The 27,241-nt window shown below is 45.7% G+C and overlaps 1 protein-coding gene across 1 annotated transcript in view; it reads right to left on the reverse strand.

The window, feature by feature from the left end:
• LOC144602006 (MICOS complex subunit mic25a-like) overlaps nt 1-27,241 on the reverse strand; it is a 329,321-nt gene that overhangs the window by 1,543 nt on the left and 300,537 nt on the right.

A 27,241-nucleotide genomic window follows, 5' to 3' on the forward strand; every position in this document is an offset into this window, starting at 1 on the left:
TAGTGCAAGATAAAGTCCAGCAAAGTCTGATCAAATATAGTCCGAGGGTCTTCAATGAGGTAGATAGTAGCTCAGGACTGCTCTCTAGTTGTTGGTCGGATGGTTCAGTTGCCTGATAACAGCTGGGAAGAAACTGTTACTGAATCTGGAGGTGGAAGATCTAAACCTGTCCTATCCCTGTACCTGTCTAAATGTTTCTTAAATGTTGCGATAGTACCTGCCTCAATACCTCCTCCGGCAGCTCGTTCCATACACCCACCATCTTTTGTAAGAAAAGGTTCCTGCCCATGTTCCTATTAAATCTTTCCCCCCTCACTGTAACCTATTCATTGCCAACTTTTTTTCCCACTATTGGCCACCCTGTGCTGGTTATTTTTTTCTAGGTCAAGGGCGACTCAGCACACCGCTATAAAATGACACTAAGCAAAGCGAGTACACTCAGGTTAAACCTATTTCCCCTGGTTCTCAATTCCCCTACTCTGGGCAAGAGTCTGTGCGTCTCCCCGATCTATTCCTCTCATGATTTTGTACACCTCTATAGGATCACCCCACATCCTCCTACGCTCCGGGGAATAGAGTCCTATCCTGCTCAACGTCTCCCAATAGCTCAGGCCCTCGAGTCCTGGCAATTTGTAAATCTTCTCTGTACCCGTTCCAGCTTGCTAAGCGTACAGTGTGTGGTTGGTGATTCTACTACTTTCTCTGGAACATCAGGGCATTGGGTACAAGGGAGACACAGAGTACCAGAGTAACTCAGTGGGTCAGGCGGCACCTCTGTAAAAAAAAGACGGTGATGTTTTGGGTCGGAACCCTTCTTCAGACTGAAAGACAGAGGGGAGGAGGGAACATTTGTCGGTTAATTGGCTTCGGTAAAATTGTAAATTGTCCCTAGCATGTAGGATAGTGCTAGAGAACGGGGTGATCGCAGGTCGGCACGGACTCGGTGGCCAAAGGGCCTGTTTCTGTGCTGTATCTCCAAAGTCTAAAGTCAATCAGATCAGATAATACTGTATGTAAACACAATCAAGTCAAACTCAAGTACTATAAGAAAATAACTGCAGATGCTGGTACAAATCGATTTATTCACAAAATGCTAGAGTAACTCAGCAGGTCAGGCAGCATCTCGGGAGAGAAGGAATGGGTGACGTTTCGGGTCGAGACCCTTCTTCAGACTGATGTCGGGGGTGGGACAAAGGAAGGATATAGGTGGAGGCAGGAAGATAGAGGGAGATCTGGGAAGGAGGAGGGGAAGGGAGGGACAGAGGAGCTATCTGAAGTTGGAGAAGTCGACGTTCATACCACCGGGCCGCAAGCTGCCCAGGCGAAATATGAGGTGCTGCTCCTCCAATTTCCGGCGGGCCTCACTATGGCACTGGAGGAGGCCCATGACAGAGAGGTCAGACTGGGAATGGGAGGGGGAGTTAAAGTGCTGGGCCACCGGGAGATCAGTTGCGTTAATGCGGACCGAGCGCAGGTGTTCAGCGAAGCGATCGCCGAGCCTGCGCTTGGTTTCGCCGATATAAATAAGTTGACATCTAGAGCAGCGGATGCAATAGATGAGGTTGGAGGAGGTGCAGGTGAACCTCTGTCTCACCAGGTAGAGCGAAGGGGAAGACACAGAGTGCGGAATATGGTTCTCAGCATTGTTGCGCATCAGTTCCAGAGACAAAGACCAACGTCTGCAATGGGGTAGAGGTGAATCGGTCAGTACCCTAGCTTATGGAAGGACTATTCAGAAGCCTGATAAGAGGGGCTCCACTAACACTGACCTTACCACTGGCTTAGGCAACAGACTGTCCACAACGTTCTCCTGCTTCCTTTTAAACAGGTGCGTGACAGACTGTGACATGGTTAACAGATTAAACCAACATCTATCTAGTGCTGGAGTAACACAGCAGGTCAGGCAGCATCTCTGGAGAACATGGATAGGTGTCGTTTTGGATCACGACCCTTCTGCGGACCAACATTGTGGGCAAGAACATGGAACAGTACAGCACAGGAACAGGCCCTTCGGCCCACAATATTTGTGCCAAACATGATGAAAATACCAACTCTCATCTGCCTGTACATAACCCTCCATTCCTTGCAACGGAATTTCATTCAAACATGCACTCGTCTGCATAGTTTTGAATGACAATAAAGTTATATTCATTCATTCATTCATTCACATCCATGTGCCTATCCAAAAGTCTCTCAAAAGCCACTGTCGTTTCTGCTTCCACCACCACCCCTTGCAGAATGTTCCAGACACCCCCCACCCTATGTATAAAAAACTGGCCGCACACATCTTTATACTTTGCCCCTCCCACCGTAAAGCTAAATCCTCTCGTATATGACATTTCCATCCTGGGGAAAGTGTTCTGGCTGTCTACTCCATCTATGCCTCTCATAATTTTATATACTTCTCTCAGCACTCCGCTCAACCACCGGTCTTCCAGAGAAAGCAATCCAAGTCTGTCGAACCTCTCCCTGTAGTTAATACCCTTTAATCCAGGCATCATTCTGGTGAACATTCTCTACATCTTTTCCAAAGCCTCCAGATCCTTCCTGTATTGGGGCGACCAGAACTGCATGCAATACTCCAAATGCAGCCCAACCAAAGACCTATAAACACAAAAAGTTGGAGTAACTCAGCGGGACAGGCAGCATCTCTGGAGAGAAGGAATGGATTACGTTTCTGGTCAAGACCCTTCTTCAGATTAGTCTGAAGAAGGGTCTCGACCCGAAATGTCACCCATTCCAACTCTTCAGAGATGCTGCCTGTCCCGCTGAGTGACACCAGCTTTTTGTGTTTATAGGACTTTGGTTTAATCCAGCATCTGCAGTTCCTTCCTACACAAAGCCCTATAAAGCTGCATCATGACTTCCTGACTCTTCTCCCCAAAGCCCTCACCAATGAAGGCAAGTGTACCAAATGCAACAGTGCACAGTTTATTGAATTTATTGCCAATAAAACCTTCTGAATTTGCACTCAATATTTCTCCATGGCTTCTGACAGTCTTTGATGAATCATGAAATGATGAACAGAATCTACAAAAGAAAATTCAGCTCCAATCCAATTTTCTAGGATTATAAGGATGTTTCCTCGCTGTAGCAAGTAAACAATGAATTGTAAATTTCTGGTTTTGTTTTGTTGTAGTAAATGCTTCTTACATCTTGTAAATGAAGGACGACAGACTTCCTTCTGTGCTGTGAGAACAAAAAACAGCTGACACTGCAGTTAATTGCTGTATTGTCCGAGGTGTTGTCTTTCAGAGACATCAAGGTGTTCTTTCAGATAGAAATAAAAGATTTTATGGCACTGCTTTAAGGGTCAGTAGTGATGCTTTCAGTATCTGGCCCATCACGGGTACTGACCTCCTCACCATCGAAGGGATCTACAGGAGGCACTGCCTCAAACAGGCAGCCAGCATCATCAAAGACCCACACTACCCTGACCACGCTCTCATCTTGCTGCTACCATCAGGAAGAAGGTACAGGAGTCTGAAAACCGTGACTTCCAGGTTCGAGAACAGCTTCTTCCCAGCAACCATCAGGCTCTTGAACACTGCACAACACTGACCTCAGCGAGGAAATTTAACAAAGTGCTGGAGTAACTCAGCTGGTGACGTAGCATCCTTGGGGAACATGGTGAAGGTGATGTTTTCGATCAGGCAACTCAGCAATTTAATTTTCTATGGGCGGCATATGTGGCTGCCTTAAAGTGCCAGAAACCCAGGTCCAATCCTGACTATGGGTGCTGCCTGTATGCAGTTTGTACGTTCTCCCTGTGACCGAGTGGTTTTCTCTGGGTGCTCTGGTTTTCTCCCACACTGCAAAGACGTGCAGGTTTGTTGGTTAATTGGCTTTGGTAAAAGTCCCAATTATCCCTAGTGCTAGTGTACAGGGTGATCGCTCGGTGGGCCGAAGGGCCTATTTCATCGCGGTAAAGATTGATTGCACGACGGACTTCAGTTTTGCATTATTATGGTTACCTAGCATCTCTGTTGCAAATTTATTGTATTATTGATTTTTGTACACTCATTTCTATATTATTGTGATAATGGGCCTGTTAAGCTGTAGCAAGTAAGAATTTCTTTGTTCTGTGGCTGATACATATATAAAATTAAACACTCCTGGTTTCCAATCTAATTTATTTGTCCCTCAATCAATATCACAAGTAAACAAATTATTTGGTCATTATCACACTATTTGCAAGGGTTTGCTTTTCCAAAATTGCCTGCTACGTATCATATATTTACTACAATGACTGCGCTTGAGAAGAGTTTTATTGTGAAGTGCCTTGGAGGGTCTTGAGATTATGAAAAACGGTTTAAAAATTATTTCCCTCTATTATGTCAGAGTGAATTTATATATTTTCTTGTGATCTTATATCTTTCTTCTGAAGACTGTCTTGGAACACAGAACATCAAACAGCACAGCACAGGAACAAGCCCTTTGGCTAATATCTGTGCCGAACATGATGCCAAGACCATCTCTTATCTGCCTGCACATAATCCATATCCCTCCATTCCCTGTATATTCATGTGCCTATCCAAACGTCTCTCAAACACCACTATCATATCTGCCTCCACCACCACCACCACCCTGGCAGCACGTTCCAGACCCTCATCACCCTTTGTGTAAAAGATTTCCCCCTTGCATCCCCTTTAAACTTTGCCCTTCTCACCTTAAAGCTGTGCCCTCTCGTCTTTGATTTTTCCATCTGGGAAAAAGGTTCTGAATGTCTACTCTATTAACGCCTCTCATAATTTTCGCACACTTTTATCAGGCCTCTCAACCTACGACGTTCCAGAGAAAACCATCCAAGTCTGTGCAACCTCCCCCTGTAGCTGAAACCCTCTAATCCAGGCAGCATTCTGGTAAACCTCATTTGTACCATCTCCAAAGCCTCCACATCCTTCCTGTGATGGGGAACTGCATGCAGTGGTCCAAATGTGGCCTGATCAAAGTCCTGTAAAGCTGTGCCTTGCCTTCATGACTTTTATTCTCAACTAGATGGGCGTGGACCCATGGGTCCAAACTTCTCCTGCAGGTGCGGCAACCCCCGTTGGGTCCAAACTTCTCCTGCGGGCCAGGCAACCCTCCCCCTACTGACGATCCATGGACCCATTGGCGGCCGGGGAGTGTCTCCCGTGGCCGTGGGCGGGTGAGGGGGGACAGGAAAGGGGAGAGGGAGCCACTCACCTACGGGTCCATTGCGTCGGCCAGAACGAGCCGTGGACCCGTTGGGTGGAAACCTCTCCTGCAGCGGCAGTTCGACGGCCACGGCCATCTTGTTTGACCCTCTGCCACCGCGCTGCACCACGGGAGGAAGGTCAGGCGCGGGGCACACCAGGACGGGCGGCGCGGGGGTGGGGGGTGTGCATTTATTAAAGTTTCAGCTCGACGGCTCAGCAGCAGCGGCAGCTCGACAGCTCAGCAGACCCCCCCTCCTCATTGGCCGCCACTCCCGTCACTCTGGCGGGTCCCATGCCCGGCGGCCATCGTGCCCCCCCCCCTCATTGGCCGCCACTCCCGTCACTCGGGCGGGTCTCATTGTGACGTCGAACGCGGCTGACCCAATGTCTCGGCTGACAAAGGCAAGCATACTGTACATCTTTGTTACATGGTGAGTGAAAATCTCTAAAAGAAACGGTTTGCAGGGAATGACAGGGATAAGAGCAGAAGAAGGTGAATTACCTCTCTAGGAATATAAAACAAAGAACAATACAGCACAGGAACAGGCCCTTCGGCCCACAACGTCTGTGCCGAACGCGATGCCAAGACCTGAATAGACGAGATATTGAAGGATATGCAGGCAAATGCGATTAGTATCGAAGGTCTTTAACCTGGGCATGGACATGTTGGGCAGAATTAACTATCAACTCTTGCAATAAGTGACTATGTTTAACCGCCTGTGTAATTCTGTCTCCGTCTCTCTGCCTCTATGGCTTGATGGCCTCCGCTGGCAATGGATGCATCTTTCCTACAGAGAGTCACAAAGTGCTGGAGTAACTCAGCAGGTCAGGCAGCATCTCTGGAGAAAAGGAATAGGTGACGTTCTGGGTCGAGACCTTTCTTCAGACCCCATTCAGCCCCATTCATTCCCCATTGAAGGTTGTTTTCTCAGGTCTGGGCCACTGAAGTACAGAATTAGAGACACAAGGAATTGCAGATTTAGTTTGGTTTGGTTTGGAGATGCAGCGTAGAAACAGGCCCTTCAGCCCGCCTGCGATCACCTGTAGGCTAGTTCAACTGTGGGACAATTTACCGAAGCCAATAGACTGCAAACCTGCACGTCCGGAATGTGGGAGGGATCCGGAGTACCCGGAGAAAACCCAGGCGATCACGGGGAGAACGTGCCCTTTGAGCCCTGTTTCCGAGCCCTGTGGTGAGGGGACCGTCTCAGATGGAACGGCCCCGACCTGACAGAAGAGATAACCTGCCCCACAGAATACCAACTGGCTGCCTTCCGGGCGAGAGAAGCTCCTGACTGCTCCGAGCCACATTCTATTGTGGCGTCAGAAGAATAAATCTGTCCTGTGATGCGAATAGGAATCAGATCGGCACAGCACTTTCCTTAATTAGTATTCTGTAAATACTCCTTGTAACGGTGTGTGTGCGCCGATGTAATGCAACACAAAGGCAAGAAGATTGCTTGCAATTGCCACCTCGAGTGTCCACAGGCGGAGAGAATGGAGTGAATTCAGTCGCAATGACAGGACGTTGCAGTTGCAAACCCTTTGCCTTTGCAGCTTACAACTGGACTACACCTCGCTGACAAATGACAGCCGATTCCACGTTCTCAACGCTTGGTGCTCTTTTGCTTTAAGGTTCCCTGAAATTAATTATTGGTGGTTCACACGTTATAGGAGCAGAATTGGGCCATTCGGCCCATCAAGTCTACTCCGCCATTTAATCTTGGTTGACCTATTTTTCCCTCTCAACTCCATTCTCCTGCCTTCTCCCCATAACCCATAACCTAGGGGTATGGGGAGAAGGCAGGAACGGGGTACTGATTGAGAATGATCAGCCATGATCACATTGAATGGCGGTGCTGGCTCGAAGGGCCGAATGGCCTACTCCTGCACCTATTGTCTATTGTCTATTGTCTATTGTCTAACCCCTGACATCCGTCCGAATCAAGAACCGATCAATCTCAACCTTAAAAACATCCAGTGACAGCCTCCACCGCCGTTTGTGGCAATGAATTCCACAGATTCACCACCCTTTGACGAAAGAAACTCCTTCTCATCTCCTTTCTAAAGGTATGTCCTTTTATTCTGAGGCTGTGGCCTCTGGTCCTAGCCTCTCCCACTATTGGAAACATCCTCTCCACATCCACTCTATCCAGGCTATTCACTATTCAATAAGGTCCAAAGAGGTCCCCCCCCTCATCCTTCTGAAGAGTGTATGGTGCACAGAGTATGGTGGCTTTACACAATGCTCTCAAACCCACTGAGTCAAGGAGCGGTGACAGCAGCATGAAAGGAACGCTCTCATTTTCTGTTTTTAAAGTGATTTTGAAGTAATTGAAGTAAGTGAACTGATTTTTTGGGCGAGGGAGCAGTTTACTCTGCCGATCGCACATGGAGAAGTCCCCTGGGATCTGGTTTGCAGCTGGTATAACCAGGAGTCAGGGCAGATGAGATGGTCAGAGGAAGAGCTAGAAAAGCAACCTCGTTCGAAGGTGGTGGGACAGGTCCCACCCTGAACATTTACATATTCTAGGCTCTGGACATTTCCCCCCTCTCCTGTCGAGCAGAACCTTGAAAGCGCACATCACCAGATTCAGGAACAGCTTCTTTCCTGCTATTATCAGCCTACTGAACAGTCCTCCCATAAACTAAGGGTGCAGTCCCATTCTTCCAACCTACCTCATTGTTGCTCTTGCACTTTTTTTTAAAGTAATCTGCACTTTCCCTGTAACTGTAACGCTATAACAGTGTAACACTTTACTCTGCACTCTGGTTATTGTTCTCTTTGTAAAACGTATTAGACAATAGACAATAGACAATAGGTGCAGGAGGAGGCCATTCAGCCCTTCGAGCCAGCACCGCCATTCAATGTGATCATGGCTGATCATTCTCAATCAGTACCCCGTTCCTGCCTTCTCCCCATACCTCCTGACTCCGCTATCCTTCAGAGCTCTATCTAGCTCTCTCTTGAATGCATTCAGAGAATTGGCTTCCACTGCCTTCTGAGGCAGAGAATTCCACAGATTCACAACTCTCTGACTGAAAAAGTTCTCAGTTCTAAATGGCCTACCCCTTATTCTTAAACTGTGGCCCCTTGTTCTGGACTCCCCCAATATTGTACTTGTGAGCAGTATGATTTAGTTTAGTTGAGAGATATAGCGTAGAAAAGCATGTACCTTTGGAAAAGGGATGAGGAGGAATCTCTTTAGCCAGAGGGTGGTGAATCTGTTGAATTCGTTGCCACAGACGGCTGTGGAAGTCAAGTCATTGGGTATTTTTAAAATGGAGATTGACTGGTCCTTGATTAGTAAGGGTGTCAAAGGTTACTGGGAGGAGAATGATGTTGAGAGGGAAAGATAGGTCAGCCTTGGTTGAATGGTAGGGCAGACCCGATGGGCTGAGTGGCCTAATTCTGCTGCTTATGAATTTAAGAACTTTTGAACAGGCCCTACGATGCTCCGTGTCTGCACCAACAATGATCACCTATACTTTAATTATCCCCCACACACTCAGGACAATTTATAGAAGCCAATTAATTTACAAGCTTGCACGTCTTTGGAATGTGGGAGATAAACCAGAGCACCCGGAGAAAACCCATGCGGTCACAGGGAGAATGTGCAGATTCTGTACGGTCAGCACCCACAGTCAGGATTGAGCCCGGGTCTGTGGTGATGTGAGGCAGCTACTCTACTGTTGCGCCACCGTGCTGCCCCTGTTTAATAAAGTTTCTCTCTCACTTCTTCACTCATCTGCGGAATGAGCACAAAACCCAGGATATTTCAGAGCCGTGCACAGATAACGTTAAAAATGCCAACTCTAATCTCCATGCACATTTTGAGGAAGCATAACTGAGCAGATAAAGGTCACTGAACAACATATTATTCCTCCTACGTCTTGGTTAATTCATTGCATAGAAGACAGCCATATTAACACCCACAGCCTCTCCATCTTCCGCACAAATATACACTGCTTCATCTTTCCTGAAGAAGCGACCAGGAATAGTAACTCAAGAACTCAAAGTCCCTTTGAAACCTTGGGCGGCACAGTGGCGCAGCGGTAGAGTTGCTGCCTTACAGCGACAGAGACCGGTTTCGATCCTGACCATGGGTGCTGTCTGTACGGAGTTTGTACGTTCTCCCTGTGACCGCGTAGTTTCTCCGGGTGTTCCGGTTTCCGCCCACACTCTCCCCTATAGGCTTGTAGGTTAGTTGGCTTTGGTAAAATTGTAAATTGTCCCTAGTGTGTAGGATAGTGCTCGTGTACGGGGTGATCGCCGGTCAGCGGACTTAGTTTGCCGAAGGGCCTGTTTCCACGCCGTACCTCTAAAGTCCAAAAGTCTGCGGTCTTTGATTTGTGATAGTTTAGTTTAGAGATATACCATGGAAATAGGCCCTCAGGCCCACTGAGTCCACGCCGACCATCATTTGCCCATTCACACTGGTTCTGTTATCTCACTTTTGCACCACCACACATAATGGGCAATTTTTCAGAGGCCAATTAACTTACAAACCCGATAAAATGCTTTCCATGACACCTCACAAAGGTTGGTGAGAGTTGATGGGGACATGCCAAACTTCCTAAGCCTTCTAAGGAAGTAGAGGTGTTGGTGTGCTTTCTTGGCCATCGCTTTGATATGGCAGGTCCAGGCCAAGTTGCTGGTGATATTTACACCTAAAAACTTGATTTACTCTGAGGTTCTGAGGGAAAGGCGATGGGACAAGGCACACATTTTCCCCCCTCGATCTTTTTGCCCTTTCTCCTTGAGGATCCTGAAGGAGAACATGTCAGCTGACATATTTCCAAATCAAAATAAAAGTCAATTTAACACCAGCATGGTGGAACAAAGGGAGCCATTACTGGCTTTCATAATATATGCAAAGTACTGAGCGTGTATATATTACATCCATGTAGACAGATGCACTGGATCTAATAATCCACTATCGGCAATTTGAAATAAAAGGTCTCGAATTATGGGCATAATGGCGATATGGAATGAAGAATGGAAAAACAGCCTTGCTTAAAGATGAACCTCTTAATTACAAAAGCAGCATTAATGAAACGTTGCTATTTACAGCGAATGAGGCTGTAATCTGATGGAGATTTTGATTACATGAACCATTCCGAAGCAACTCTAAACATCTTCATGCGACTACTTAAACAGCAGGGAGTCTGCACACCGCGAGATTGGAGCACCATACATATGCATATTGGGAACACAACTGCGTGGAATAAGACAATTACAAAAATGACATTCTCATCATCAATCCTGCTGGTGAAATGAATTGATCCCCAATGGCCCTGCGCCTCAGTATTGCAGGGAATTTGTGTAAGCAATTGAGAGATGGGTTACTCGGGTCAACTGGTCAATGACGGTATCCATACTTCATATAGGAATGAATAACGACAGAGGTGGCCTAGTGGCGCAGTGGTAGAGCTGCTGCCTCACAGCGCCACAGACCCAGTTCGATCCTGACCTCAGGTTAGTTTATTGGTTTTAGTTTATTGTCACGTGTACCGAGGTACAGTGAAAAGCATTAGTTGCGTGCGCAGTCAGTGGAAAGACAATGCATGATTACAATCGAGCCATCCACAGTGCACAGATACATGATAAAGGGAATAAACGTTTAGTACAAGATAAAGTCCAGCAAAGTCTGAACAAAGATAGTCCGAGGGTCTCCAATGAGGTAGATAGGAGTGTGCTGATAGTAGGTGCTGTCTGCGAGAAGTTTGCATGTTCTCATTCTTTACTCCTTGTACACCTGTGACTGAGTAGCCAAGTATAAATCTAACTCAATTTACAGATTTACGGACGATGCCACGGACGATGTGGGCTGCAGTACAGGAAGGAGATTGGAAACCTCGAAACCTAGTGTCAAGACCACAATCTCTCTGGAGAAGGGTCTCGACCCGAAACATCACCCATTCCTTCTCTCCAGAGATGCTGCCTGTCTCGCTGAGTTACTCCAGCATCTTGTGCCTATCTTCGGTTTAAACCGGCACGTGCAGTTCCTTCCGACCCAATCTCTCCCCCAATGTCAGCAAGACAAAAGAGATTGTGACTGACTTCAGGAAGAGAAGCAGTACACATACCCCGGTATACATTGACGGTGTTGAAGTAGTGATGGTTGAAAGCTTCAAGTTCATAGGAGTAAATATCACCAGCAACTTGGCCTGGACCAGCCACATCGAAGCAATGGCCAATAAACCACATCAACGCCTCTACTTCCTTGGAAGGCTTAGAAAGTTCGGCATGTCCTCAACAACTCTCACCAATCAACGGATGCATCGTTGAAAACATTTTATTGGGATGCATCACAGCATGGTTGGGTACAGCTCCATCCAAGATCGGAATAATTTTCAGAGGATTGTGGATGCACCCAGACCATCACACAACCAACCCTCTCTTCCTTTGACTCCATCTGCACTTCACGCTACCTTGGCAAGGCCAACAGAAAAATCAAGGACCAGTCTCACTCCCTCTTCTCCCCTCTCCCATCAGGCAAGAGGTACAGAAGTATGAAAGTGCACACCACCAGATTCAGGAACCGTTTCCTCCCAGCTACCCAAGCAACTGAACCGTCCTATCACCAACTGGAGAGCGGTCCTGACCTCCCATCTACCTAATTGGAGGCCTTCGATCTACCCTTAATCGGGCTTTACTGGACTTTATCTTGCACTTTATTCCCTTTTGCCTGTAATTGTAAACTGTGGACGGCTCGATTGTAGTCATGTATAGGCTTTTTGCTGACTGGATAGCACACAACAAGAAAGTTTATCACTGTACCTCGGTACACGTGACAGTAACATACTAAACTAAACTAAACAGCAGGGGGTGGCACAGTTGCTGCCTCGCAGCGCCGGAGACCGGGTTCGATCCTGACCTTGGATGCTGTTTGTATGTAGTTTGCACATTCTCCCTGTGACCAGCTTGGTTTTCTCCGGGTGCTCTGGTTTCCCCCCACATCCAAAAGACCTGCAAGGTTGTAGGTAATTGGCTTCTGTACATTATTCTTAGTGTATAGGATAAATCTATTACATGGTTGATCATCAGTTGGCATGGACTCGGTGGGCTGATGGGCACATTAACAGTGGTATTATTCAACAGCGAAGCAAGTGCAAAAGGCTATAACTGGATCCAGACATCCAGTTTTTGTTAATTTGCATGTGTAATCTTAGTTTATTGCATTGCATTTTTGTTGCTTACGTACAGTAATATTGTTGTAATTGTTGCCGTAGTTATTGTGATATAACTACTAATTGCATTGTTATTATTGTGGGATTTTGGTCAGTCAGACTTGTCCCACTTTCACTTTGGTTCCGACTGCCAATTGTTGTATTGGGGACTATAAGAAAATAACTGCAGATGCTGGTACAAATCGATTTATTCACAAAATGCTGGAGTAACTCAGCAGGTCAGGCAGCATCTCGGGAGAGAAGGAATGGGTGACGTTTCGTGTCGAGACCCTTCTTCAGACTGTATTGGGGACTTATTTGTTGGAAACGAATAAGTCCCGGGCGACACGGTGGTGCAGCGGTAGAGTTGCTGCCTTACAGCGAATGCAGCGCCGGAGACTCAGGTTCGATCCTGACTACGGGCGCCGTCTGTACGGAGTTTGTACGTTCTCCCCGTGACCTGCGTGGGTTTTCTCCGAGATCTTCGGTTTCCTCCCACACTCCAAAGACGTAGGTTAATTGGCTGGGCAAAAGTAAAAATTGTCCCTAGTTGGTGTAGGATAGTGTTAGTGTGCGGGGATCGCTGGGCGGTGCGGACCCGCTGGGCCGCTGGGCCTGTTTCTGCGCTGTACCTCTAAATTTAAAAGAGAGGAGATGGCAAGAGACAGGTGTATACAGGTGGGGAGGGGGGGTTGATTTGGTAGATGGGTGGAGTGAGTGACAGAGGTAAGAAGGAGACAAAAGGGTAACAGAAAGCGGTCGGCCTTTGAGTGGCACGGTGGCGCAGCGGTAGAGTTGTTGCCTTACGGTGCCAGAGAACTGGGTTCGATCCTGACTGCGGGTGCTTGTCTGTACGAAGTTTCTACGTTCTCCCTGTGGGGCCTGCGTGGGTTTTCTCTGGGATCTCCGGTTTCCTCCCACACTCCAAAGACGTACAGGTAGGTTAATTGGCTTGGTAAAATTGTAAATTGTTCCTAGAGTGTGTAGGATAGCGTTGGTGAGCGGGTTGGCATGGAGTCGGTGGGCCGAGGGGCCTGTTTCCGCGTTGAATCTCTAAACTAAACTATAAACTAAAAAGATAAGGAGAGAAGAGGTGGAATCAAATGTAAAGGCGGAGGGAAGGCTGTGGGTGCAAAGACAGGCTGGAGGAGTCAGAGGGAATATGAAAGGACAATGTGGAAGGTTACACCAGAAAACATTCGCAGAGACAGAAAGGAGGGATTTTGATGGGGTTTTCCGACATTTACAGAGGCCAATTAACCTCCAAACCTGCACATCTTTCGAATTATTTTCTGATTTGATTTGGCGGCTCACATACAAACGTTTTTCCCTGTTTCTCGGTCCAGGTGACAGCAATAAACCGATACCAATCCCAAAATCCCGCCACTCCAGCCCAAACACACTTCCCACCGGAGCAGTGCAAGGACATCGCCACTAATCTTTTCGCCGCCAACCGGCCTGGGACTATAAACGCCAGCCTTGGCTGATCCTCAGAATTGATGGATCAATTGAAAAGAAAAATAGTTTATTTCTTCAGCCAATGCCGAAGACATGTTGTTTTTGCATTGGTCAGAAATTGTCAGGGCCCTGCCTCACCTCAGTCAATGACTTGGTTCTCCTGAAGATGTCCCAGGTTTAGGTTCCACACCAAAGAGCAGTCTCAGGGGCCTGAGCTGTAGGGAGAGGTTGAGCAGGCCTGGACTTCATTCCTTGGAGCACAGGAGGATGAGGGGTGATCTTACAGAGGTGTGTAAAATCATGAGAGGAATAGATAGGATAAATGCACAGTCTTTTTTGTTACCCAGGGTAGGTGAATCAAGAACTGGATGACAGAGCTTTGAGGTGAGGGGGGGGGGGGAAGGTTTAATAGGAACCTGTGAGGTAACTTTACACAAAGGGTGGTGGGTGTATGTAATGAGCTTCCACAGGAGGTATTTGAAGATAGATACAAAGTGCTGGAGTAACTCAGCGGGTCAGGCAGCATCTCTGGAGAAAAAGGAGGTTGACGTTTCGGGTCGGGTCCTTTCTTCAGACCAGGGGGTAGTTGAGGCAGGTCCTACCTCAGCGTTTAAGAAACATTTAGACAGGTGCATGTATAGGATAGGTTTAAAGGGACATTGACCCAACGCAGGCAAGCGGGACTAGTGTAGACGGGGGCATGTTGGTCTGCGTGGGCAAGTTGGGCCGAAAGTCCTTTTAGCACGCTGTATGACTCTAAGACTCTATGACAGTGCAGACAGAAACAGAGTCATAGAGTCATAAAGCACGAAAACAGGCCCTTCTGCCCACTCGTCCATGCTGACCATGATGCCCCATCTAAGCTCGTCCCATTTGGCAAGCATTGTGAAATTAAATGTATACGTATAGGAAAAGATAAGAGGAATATGGGTCAAACGTGGGCAGATGGGACTAATGTAATGGTGGGGCATCTTGGTCAGCGTGGACAAGCTGGGCCGAAGGTCTTGTTTCCGTGCTGCATGACTCTATGATTCTACAGATGGGTACAATGGTCGGCATGGGTGGGATGGGCCAGTTTCTGACAAAAGTCTAACTTCGTATATAAAAGATAGCACCTCTAATATATCTCTGCGCAGTTTGAAGATAGGTCACGACCCAAAACGACACCTATTCATGTTGTGCTGAAATGCTGCCTGACCCACTGAGTTACTCCAGCACTTGGCGTCTTTTGTTTTCATAATACTCCACTGGATGTCAAAGTTTCCTGCTCATTTGTACACTCTGGTTTCAAAGCCACTAAGATCTGACTCAGAGACAAGCCAACTATTCTCATGGACAACATCAAATAAATGTACGGAAGCAAAATTTTTGCTTCGTCATTAATGACCCTGTCATTTACGTATTCAGAGCATCAATCCTATTCTGATAAAGAGATGAAATGTAATATTTGACTGAATTAAATAACAGAGCTGAAGTTACTGAACGTAAACAAATCTCTCACCAGCTTTTCAAAGGGCATCTTTCTTTGGCACTTTTGTGTAAAACTTGTAGACACATGGTACTGCAGATAGACACAAAATGCTGGAGTATTTCAGCGGGCCAGGTAGCATCTCCAGCGAAAAGGAATAGGTGACGTTTCGGGTCGAGACCCTTCTTCAGACTGAGAGTCAGGGGGGAGAGAAACTAGAGGTATAAAAGGTTCAGAACAAATCAGGGCCGGCACCGATGACCAAGGAAAGGTGGCGCCCACAATGGTCCATTATTGAAGCTACAGATGCTAGTTTACAAAAAAATGACATAGTCCACTGGAGTAACTCAGCGGGCCAGGCAGCATCTCTGGAGACCATGGTGGGGTGATGTTTTGGGTTGGGTCTGAAGAATGGTTGCCGACCGAGATGTCGCCTATCCATATTTTCCAGGGATGCTGGTTGACCCATTGAGTTACTCCAGCACTTGGACTCATAGAGTCACACAGCACATAAACAGACTCTGTGGCCCAACTCGTCCATACCAATCGATGCCCCATCTAAACTAGTCCCACTTCCCCACGTTGGCCCATATCCCTCTAAACTATTTTTATCCGTGTACCTGTCACGTATCTTTTAAATGCTGTTTTAGAACCTGCCTCAGCTACCTCCTCTGGCAGCTACTTCCATCCACCCACCACCCTCTGTGTGAAAAAGTTGCTCCTCCCATCTTTTTAAAACTTTGCCCATCTGACCGTAAAGCAATGCCCTCTAATATTTGACATTTCCATCCTGCGAAAAAGGTTCTGACTGTCTACCCTATCTATACCTCTCAAAATTAAAATTTTCAATCTCTTAAGCTCCAGAGAAAATAATCTAAGTTTGTCCAACCTTGCCCTGTAGATAATACCTTCTAATCCGAGCATCATACTGGCAGACTTCTTCCGCACCCTCTCCAAAGCCTCCACATGCTTTCTGTAATGGGGCAACCAGGACTGCACGCAACACCCCAAATGTGGCCTGACCAAAGTTTGATAAAGCTGCAACAAAAGGGCTGCTGCCTTACAGCGAATGCAGCGCCGGAGACTCAGGTTCGATCCTGACTACGGGAGCCGTCTGTACAGAGTTTGTACGTTCTCCCCGTGACCTGCATGGGTTTTCTCCGAGATCTTCGGTTTCCTCCCACACTCCAAAGACGTACAGGTATGTAGGTTAATTGACTGGGTAAATGTGAAAATTGTCCCTAGTGTGTGTAGGATAGTGTTAATGTACGGGGATCGCTGGGCGGCACGGACTTGGTGGGCCGAAGGGCCTGTTTCCGCGCTGTATCTCTAAATAAAATAAATAAATAAACAAGGCTTCCTCGATGAAGCCAAACATACCATACACCTTCTTTACCACTCTATCTGCTTGTTTTGCCACTTTCAGGGAGCTGTGGACCTGGATAATGTTCTCCATCATTCTTACATAATTCATGAAAAAACCTCCACGCTGGCAAAACACTTTCATTTATCTTGCTTCAAGAACAGCAACCAAACTGCGAACTACAAACCGCACTAGGGACTTCAGACTTTTGTTTTGCGCTTATAATGGGTCTTATTAAAAATGTATTGAACTTACTTTTGTTTATTGTGTTATCTATGAGCACTGTGTTCACACAACTGTTTGCTGATGCAAGTAAGAATTTAATTGTTCTGTTTTCAAAAGTTCATAATTCAAAGGAGCAGAATTAGGCCATTTGGCCCATCAAGTCTACTCCGCCATTCAATCATGGCCGATCTATCGTCCCCTCTCAACCCCATTCTCCTGCCTTCTCCTCATAACCTTTGACACCCGTACTAATCAAGAATCTGTTGATCTCCTTAAAAATATCCATTGATTTGGCCTCCATCACCCTCTGCGGCAATTAATTCCACAGATTCACCACCCTCTGGCTAAAGAAATTCCATCCTTATCTCCTTTCTAATGGTACGACCTTTTATTCTGAGCCTGTGGCTTCTGGTCCAAGACTCCCACTACTGCAAACATCCTCTCCACATCGATTCTATCCAGGCCTTTCCATATTCTTAAGTTTCAACGAGCTCCCCCCTCACCCTTCTTTTTCAGTACATATGACAATTGAACACTCTTGACTCTAGTCTTGAACCTTGAAAATAATAATAATAATAATAATAATAATAATAATAATAATAATTTTTTAAAAAATCTCTATTGTTATTGTTCAAGAACAACAAGATTAAGATTGCAACCTCGGTATGAATGCTATAAAAAAAGGCCTAAATAAATAAATAAATAAACAGACAAATAAATAAATAAATAGATAAATACATAGATAAATAAATAAATAAATACATAGATAAATAAATAAATAAGGTGAAAGTACAGTAAGTCCATGTACACTGAGGTTAAAATTTACAGCAGCTGCCACTGTGTTGTGATAAAGTCAGTTGTGCGAGATGATTATGGGGGCACAGGCAGATTACGGGGGGCACTTAGTAGAGTTATTCAGTGGAGTTATAGCTCTAGGGAAAAAGCTATTTCTCAGTCTGGAGGTGCGGGCATAGAAGGCCTTATAACGATGGAAAGAGTTCAAACAGACGGTGGCATGGGAGTGTGGAGTCCTTACAGATGCTGGTGGCTTTTCTGAGGCAGCGTGGGTTGTAGATATCCTCCAGGGCTGGGAGCTGTATCCTAATAATCTTCTGTGCTCTGGAGACGACCCACTGAAGAGCTGTCCTATCCGCTGCCGTGCAGCTGAGATACCACACAGAGATGCAGTATGTTAGGATGCTCTCTGTGGTGCAGCGGTAGAATGTCACCAGCATCTGTTGGGGCAGAGCAGCTTTTTTCAGCATCCTCAGGAAAAACAGCCGTTGCTGTGCTTTCTTGACCAGTGCAGTGGTGTTAGTGGATCATGTGAGGTCCTCTGAAATATGTGTGCCCAGAAACCTGAAGCTGGACACTCTCTCCACTCTGTCCCCATTGATGAAGACTGGAGCGTACTTATCATCCTGTGACCTTCTAAAGTTGATGATTAGCTCCTTGGTCTTAGCTGTATTTAGGGACAGGTTGTTCTCTGAGCACCAGCTCGCCAGGTTCTGCACCTCTGCTCTGTAGGCTGATTCATCGCCGTTGGAGATCAGCCCGATCACCGTTGTGTCATCCGCAAATTTAACGATGGAGTTGGTGGCGAATGCAGGGACACCGTCGTGTGTGAGGAGGGAGTAGAGGATGGGGCTCAGTACACAACCCTGTAGTATGCCAGTACTCAGAGTGGTAATGGAGGACAGGTGGGGGCCCAGTCTCAAAAAATCTGTCCCGCACATCTCCTTTAAACTTTGCCGATCTCCCCTTAAAGCTGCGCCTTCTAGTCCTTGATATTTCCACTTTGCTATAAAGGTTCTAACTGTCTGACCTGTCCATGCCTCTCATAAATTCATATACTTCTATACTTCTATGAAATCTCCCATCAATCTCTGATGCTCCAGAGAAAACAATCCAAGTTTGTCCAACCTCTCCTCATAGCTGACACCATATTAGCTACAAGGAGAGTAGGCGTTTACAAGTGGCATAACTTTGAGCAGCTGAGAATACATTGGAAAGAGAAGGTGAACCTAAAATCCATCATTTAAGTCAAACTGATGTCTTGTGAAGGGAGGGTGTGTAAGAATAGGTTCTACATTGTTGATCTCTTTTTCGCAGAGGTATTTTCCGTATGACAGGGCCTATCTCTGGCCTGTGGAAGGGTTTCAACCCAAAACGTCACCTAGTCTCACCGCCTGAGGACGCTCTGACAGGAAATTCAGGATCCAGTTGCAGAGTGACAAGCTGAGGCCTAGCTGGTGGTTTGAAGGTGAGCTTGGTGCAGATGACGGTATTGAAAGCAGAGCCGTAGTCTACAAATAGCATCCTCACGTATGTGCCCTGTCTCTCCAGGTGAGTCAGGGCAGTATGAAGAGCCAGACAGATGGCGTCCTCTGTAGATCTGTTAGCTCTGTAAACTGATGTGAGTCCAGTGAGGCAGGGATGATGGCTTTGATGTGGGAGAGGACCAACCTTTCAAAGCACCTCATTACTGTTGGTGTGAGGGCAACATGACGATAGTCATTCAGATTGATGATGTTTGTTTTTTGACACATATACACATACACATAACTTCCAAAATACACATTGAAACTACTGCTTGCTTCCATTTGTCCATGCCGACAGGTGAAATGATGGACCGAAGAATAAAAATGCAAACTGAAATGGAGCAAGGAAATAGTGAAGAGAAAATGTATGAGGATGTGGCCAGGACTCAAGGGGCTGCGTTATAGGGAGAGGTTGAGCAGACTAGGACCTTATTCTGAGGAGCGCAGGAGGATGAAGGGTGATCTTATATAGGTGTATATAAGATCATGAGGGGAATAGATAGTAAATAGATAGATTGAAATTTGAATCATCCCTTGAATGGATACACAAAATGCTGGAGTATCTCAGCAGGTCAGGCAACATTTCTGGAGAAAAGGATTAGGTGACGTTTCGGGTTGAAACCCTTCCACAGGCCAGAGATAGGCCCTGTCATATGGAAAATACCTCTGCGAAATGTAGAACCTATTCTTACACACCCTCCCTTCACAAGACATCAGTTTGACTTAAATGATGGATTTTAGGTTCACCTTCTCTTTCCAATGTATTCTCAGCTGCTCAAAGTTATGACACTTGTAAACGCCTACTCTCCTTGTAGCTAATATGGTGTCAGCTACGAGGAGAGGTTGGACAAACTTGGATTGTTTTCTCTGGAGCATCAGAGATTGATGGGTGATTTCATAGAAGTATATAAGTATAGAAGTATATAAATTTATGAGAGGCATAGACAGGTCAGACAGTTAGAACCTTTATAGCAAAGTGGAAATATCAAGGACTAGAAGGCACAGCTTTAAGGTGAGATCGGCAAAGTTTAAAGGAGATGTGCGGGACAATTTTTTTTAACGAGTTGTGGGTGCCTTGACTGCACTACCAGAGGTGGTGGTGGAGGCAGAAATGATAGTGGCATTTAAGAGGCTTTTAGATGGGCACATGGATATGCAGGGAATGGAGGGATATGGATCATGTGCAGGCCGGGAAGATTAGTTTATATTGGCGTCATGTTCGGCATGGAGGGGAAATAAAAGGGAAGTATTTAAAGGGAAACACTCAGACCCAATATGTAGGAGAGAAAGAAGGGAAAAGAAATAAACTGAGAATAAGAAATGATGGGTCCCTTAAATGTGTATATTTTAATGCTAGGAGCATTGTAAGAAAGGTGGATGAGCTTAGAGCCTGGATTGACATCTGGAAGTATGATGTTGTGGCGATCAGTGAAACATGGTTGCAGGAGGGTTGTGATTGGCAATTAAATATTCCAGGATTTCATTGTTTCAGATGTGATAGAATCGGAGGGGCAAGAGGTGGGGGTGTTGCATTGCTTGTCAGGGAGGATATCACAGCAGTGCTTTGGCAGGACAGACTAGAAGGCTCGATTAAGGAGGCTGTTTGGGTGGAACTCAGAAATGAGAAAGGTTTAGCAACACTTATAGGGGTGTATTATAGACCGCCAAATAGGGAACGAGAATTGGAAGAGCAAATATGTAAGGAGATAGCAGATATTAGTAGTAAGCACAGAGTGGTGATTGTGGGTGATTTCAATTTTCCGTATATAGACTGGGAATCACATTCTGTTAAAGGACTGGATGGTTTGGAGTTTGTAAAATGTGTGCAGGATAGTTTTTTGCAGCAATACGTAGAGGTGCCTACCAGAGAAGGGGCAGTGTTGGACCTCCTGTTAGGAAATGAGATGGGTCAGGTGACGGAGGTATGTGTTGAGGAGCACTTTGGGTCTAGTGATCATAACGCCATTAGTTTCAATATCATTATGGAGAAGGTCAAATCTGGACCAAGGGTTGAGATTTTGGATTGGAGAAAGGCTAATTTTGAGGAGATGAGAAAGGATTTAAAAGGAGTGAAATGGAAATTGTTGTTTTATGAAAAGGATATAATAGAGAAATGGAGGATATTTAAAGGTGAAATTTTGAGAGTACAGAGTCTTTCTGTCCCTGTTCGGTGGAAAGGAAAGAATAATAATTTGAAAGAGCCGTGGTTTTCCAGGGAAATTGGACACTTGGTTCGGAAAAAGAGGGAGATATACAATAAATATAAGCGGCAGGGAGTAAATGAGGTTCTTGAGGAATATAAAGAATGTAAAAGGAATCTTAAAAAGGAAATTAGAAAAGCGAAAAAAAGATATGAGGCTGCTTTGGCAAGTAATGTAAAAGTAAACCCCAAGGGGTTCTACAGATATGTCAATAGCAAAAGGATAGTGAGGGATAAAATTGGTCCATTAGAGAGTCAGAGTGGACAGCTATGTGCTGAGCCGGAAGAAATGGGGGAGATATTAAACAATTTCTTTTCTTCGGTATTTACCGAGGAGAAGGATATTGAATTATGTGAGGTAAGCGAAACAAGTAGAGTAGCGATGGAAATTAGGAGGATTAAAGAAGAGGAGGTACGGACACTTTTGAAGAATATAAAAGTGGATAACTCTCCAGGTCCTGATAGGATATTCCCTAGGACATTGAGGGAAGTTAGTGCAGAAATAGCAGGGGCAATGACGGAAATATTTCAAACGTCATTAGAAACAGGGATGGTGCCGGAAGATTGGCGCATTGCGCATGTTGTGCCTTTGTTTAAAAAAGGTTCTAAAAGTAAACCTAGCAATTATAGACATATTAGTTTGACGTCTGTGGTGGGAAAATTAATGGAAAAGATACTTAGGGACAATATATATAAATATTTGGATAATCAAGGCCTGATTAGAAACAGTCAACATGGATTTGTGCCTGGAAGGTCATGTTTGACTAATCTTCTTGAATTTTTTGAAGAGGTTACCAGGGAAATTGATAAGGGCAAGGCTGTGGATGTTGTCTATATGGACTTCAGTAAGGCATTTGACAAGGTTCCACATGGAAGGTTGATTAAGAAGGTTAAATCGTTGGGTATTAATAGTGAGGTTGCAAGATGGATTCAACAATGGCTGAATGGGAGATACCAGAGGGTAACGGTTGACAATTGTATGTCAGGTTGGAGGCCAGTGTCTAGTGGAGTGCTCCAAGGATCTGTGTTGGGTCCACTGTTGTTTGTCATTTACATTAATGATCTGGATGATGGTGTGGCAAATTGGATTAGTAAATATGCAGATGATACTAAGATAGGTGGAGTAGTTGATAGTGAGGTAGATTTTCAAAGTCTACAGAGAGACTTGGGCCTTTTGGAAGGGTGGGCTGAAAGATGGCAGATGGAGTTTAATGCTGATAAGTGTGAGGTGCTGCATTTTGGTAGGACAAATCAAAATAGGACGTACAGGGTAAATGGTAGGGAATTGAGGAATGCAGTGGAACAGAGGGATCTGGGAATAACTGTGCATTGTTCCCTGAAGGTGGAATCTCATGTGGATAGGGTGGTGAAGAAGGCGTTTGGTATGCTTGCCTTTATAAATCAGAGCATCGAGTATAGAAGTTGGGATGTAATGTTGAAATTGTACAGGGCATTGGTGAGGCCGAATCTGGAGTATGGTGTGCAGTTCTGGTCGCCAAATTATAGGAAGGATGTCGACAAAATGGAGAGGGTACAGAGGAGATTTACTAGAATGTTGCCTGGGTTTCAGCACTTAGGCTACAGAGAGAGGTTGAACAGGTTGGGTCTTTATTCTTTGGAGCGTAGAAGGTTGAGGGGGGACTTGATAGAGGTTTTTAAAATTTTGAGAGGGACGGACAGAGTTGACGTGGGTAGGCTTTTCCCTTTGAGAGTGGGGGAAGATTCCAACAAGGGGACATAGCTTCAGAATTGAGGGACAAAGGTTTAGGGGTAACATGAGGGGGAACTTCTTTACTCAGAGGATTGTGGCTGTATGGAATGGGCTTCCGGTGGAAGTGGTGGAGGCTGGCTCGATTTTATTATTTAAGAGTAAATTGGATAGGTATATGGATAGGAGGGGATTGGAGGGTTATGGTCTGAGTGCAGGTAGATGAGACTAGGTCAGGGAGAATGGTCGGCGTGGACTGGTAGGGCCGGACAGGCCTGTTTCCATGCTGTAGTTGTTATATGTTATATGTTATATGTTATTGGGGGATGTGAGATGAAAGTTCGGAGGAGGGGATAGGAGCAGGGTTGCTTGGGGTGGGGGAGAGATTGATTCATAGAGTCATTCAGCGTGGAAACAGTCCCTTCGGCCCAACTTTCCCACAACGACTAGCATGCCCCATCGACACTAGTCCCGCCAGCCTGCGTTTGGCCCACATCCCTCTAAACCTGTCCTATCCATGTAACTGTCCAATTGTTTCTTAAACGTTGCGATAGTACCTCAACTACCTCCTCTGGCAGCTTCTTGAATACGCCCACCACCCTTAGTTACCCTTCAGGTTTCCATTAAATCTTTCCCCACTACCCTTAAACCTGTCCCCTGGCTCTCAATACCCCTACTCTGGGCAAAAAGACTCTGTGCACTTACCTGATCTATTCCTCACATGATTTTGTACACTTCTATAAGATCACCCCTCATCCTCTTGTGCCCCAAGGAATGAAGTCCTAGCCTGCTCAACCTCTCCCTGCAGCTCAGGCCCTCGAGTCCTGGCAACATTCTAGTAAATCTTCTCTGAACCCTTTCAAGCTTGACAACATCTTTCCTATAACATGGTGTCCAGAACTGAACGCAATACTCTAAATGTGGCCTCACCAACGGTGAGATAATGGGAAAATATATGGTTTACAATGTAAGTATCTCTGTCAGGCACTAAAGCCCCATAGCAAAAGCAAGACTAATGAGATAAGTTCCAGACACAATTTGATCAAAGGAAAAGGTTTATGACGTTACCACATAGACCAGTAATCCTGAGATATGGGAAAACTTTAGAATTCAGCAAAGGAGGGCCAAGAAATTGATAAGGAAAAGGAAAGAAGAATGTAATTAATCTAGCGAAAAATATACAAATATAATTTAAAAGCTCCTTCAGGCTTTTACAAAGGAAAAGATTAATAAAAGTTAATGTGGTTCTCATACGAACTCAGATAGGAGGATTTACACTGAGAAGTAAGGAAAAGGCAGAGAAATTTAAACAAGCGTTTTCTCTCTGTGTGGAATAAGACACAGAAAATTGACTCAAAATAATGAAGATCAATGGATATAATGTGAATGAGTGGCCAGGCAGAAAAAGCAGTATTGATTATGGGCGGTACAGTGGTACAGCGGTAGAGTTGCTGCCTGACAGTGCCAGAGACCTGGGTTCAATCCTGACCTCAGATGCTCACTGTACGGAGTTTGTACGTTCGCCCTGTGACTGCATGGTTTTCCCCGGGTGCTCCGGTTTCCTGAAGAAGGGTCTCGACCCAAAATGTCACCCATTCCTTCTCTCCAAAGATGCTGCCTGTCCCGCTGAGTTACTCCAGCATTTTGTGTCTTTCTTTGGTTTAAACCAGCATCAGCATTTGTAGGGAAAAAATCTGCAGATTCTGCTGGTTTAAATCGAAGGTAGACACAAAATGCTGGAGTAACTCAGCGGGTCAGGCAGCATCTCTGGAGAGAAGGAATGGGTGACCTTGCGGGCCGAGACCCTTCTTCAGTCATTTGTAGGTTAGTTGGCTCCTGTAAATTATAAATTGTCCCTAGTGTGTGGGATAATGATAGTCTATGGGGATCACTTGCCGGCACGGACTCGGTGGGCCGAAGGGCCTGTTTCCACGAGGTGTATCTCTAAAGTCTAAAATGAAGTCCGAAGAAAAGCTTTTGATAGGTCATTTATGCTGCTGCAAGTAAGAATTTAATTGTTTTGTTGTTGGTACTTATGACAATTAAACACTTGATGACAATTTCCTGGCATTTTTTAAATGGGATGAAGTGAAGCAAAAAGATTCCTGAACTATTACTATGTTGTGGACTAGTCATGATTTGAGAATGCTGTATGCAAGCTATGGTTACATCAAAAAGCTTGCTTCTGATTAATTGCCTGTGGAGACTAAGTATTGATAAATGGGATTAGTAGCAAGAGGTATGACAGTCATCACGGGCAGTGTGGTCTGAAGGTCTGTTGCCTTGCTGTGTGACGCAAAGGATCACTGGAATAACTTGTCTGTTGGATTGAAGTGTCAATATATAAATATTTAAGCTTGCTGCCCAACAAATGTTTATCTTGTTGTACATGTATATAATGCCGTGTCTCAATGCAGTTGTAAAGACATTGCAGATAACGTTAAATTTAATGTGCTTTCTTTAGTTTTGTTTGAACAGGTCCCCTTGAGGTGTAACTGGCGTTGGAGGAGTCTCAGAGCAGATGCACACAGGTTTTGGCACAAGTCTGCTGATGCTGGAATCAGCAGAAGAAAAAGGAGAACAGTTGGAATAACTCAGCAGGTCAGGCAGCGTCTGTGGAGGGAAATGAATGGTCGATGTTTCGGGTCGGGTCTCTTCATCTAGGGCTAGTGCTAGAGGAAGGGTCTTGACCCAAACCATAGACTGTTCAATTCCCTCCGTAAACATTGCCTGACATACTGAGTTCCACAAACTGCTCTCTGTTTCTCTCGCTACACCAGGAAAGGTCTAGAGGGATATGGGTCAAACACAGGCTCGTGGGACAAGCGTAGATGTGGCATCCTGGTCGGCATAGACACGATCATCACACAAACCAACCTCCCTTCCACTGACTCCATCTACACTTCATGCTGCCTCAGCAAGGCCACCAGCATAATCAAGGACCAGTCTCACCCCGGTCACTCCCTCTTCTCCACTCTCCCATCAGGCAAGAGGTATAAAAGTGTGAAAACGCACACCTCCAGATTCAGTGACAGTTTCATCCCAGCTGTTATTAGGCCACTGAACCATCCTATGACCAACTAGAGAGTGGTCCTGACCTACCATCTACCTCATTGGAGACCCTTGGACTATCTTTCATCGGACTCTACCAGACTTTTCCTTACACTAAACGTTATTCCCTTTATCCTGTGTGTCTGTACACTGTGGACGGCTTGATCGTAATAACGTATGGTCTTATCTGTTTACTGGTTAGCACACAACAAAAAAGCTTTTCACTGCACCTCAGTACACATGACAATGAATTAAACAAAACCAAAGAAAGGAGTAAATCAGGTAAACACGGAGTCTCTTTCACAGAGTAGGGGAATAGCACACCAGAGTACATAGGTTTAACGTGAGGGGGGAAGATAGGACTGGTGTGGATGGGGCATGTTGGGCAGTGTGGCCAAGATGGGCCGAAGGGCCAGTTTCCACGCTGTGTGACTCCAATAACATTTGAGCTTGCCGTGATGTGGCCAGCCAAAATCAACTGGCCTCCTCTTGTTTAACACGGGCTTCACTGTATTGTTACTGATTCCATAGGCAGAGAGCGACTGTAAACAGTAACCTGAGAGGCAGAGTTGAGAGGATTACAGCTTCCCCAGTGCCAGGCAATTCCTTTGCTACACTGTTTACCCTGCAACACAACTTCAATAAGTTGACAGCACAATATCAGCTGCTTGTGTCGGCAAACAAAATCCTACTTAAACACACCTTTTCTGTGTTGGTTAATTAACCTTGTGCGGCGTGGCACCAAGTCTGAGGGAATGGGATAAAAAGGGAAACAAAAGAGTCATTGTGAACATAATCACACACTCTGAGGTCGGATAAAGGCTGAACTGCCGCTTGAAGAGAGGTTTGTTATTTTCAAGCAACTGTTTGGCACCAAGATCAAGTAGTATAAATGCATGGCTCTGATCCGGGACGGGTTCAGAGGCCAAAGGGCAGGAATCCTGAGGTGAACTATTAGAACCGTGTGTAGACACACAACGCTGGAGTGACACAGCGGGTCAGGCAGCATCTCAGGAGAGAACGAATGGGTGATGTTTCGGCTCGAGACCCTTCTTCAGACTGATTCAGTCTGAAGAAGGGTCTTGGCCCGAAAC

Source organism: Rhinoraja longicauda, chromosome 17 (assembly GCF_053455715.1).
Source record: "Rhinoraja longicauda isolate Sanriku21f chromosome 17, sRhiLon1.1, whole genome shotgun sequence".
Taxonomy (NCBI): Eukaryota; Metazoa; Chordata; class Chondrichthyes; order Rajiformes; family Arhynchobatidae; genus Rhinoraja; species Rhinoraja longicauda.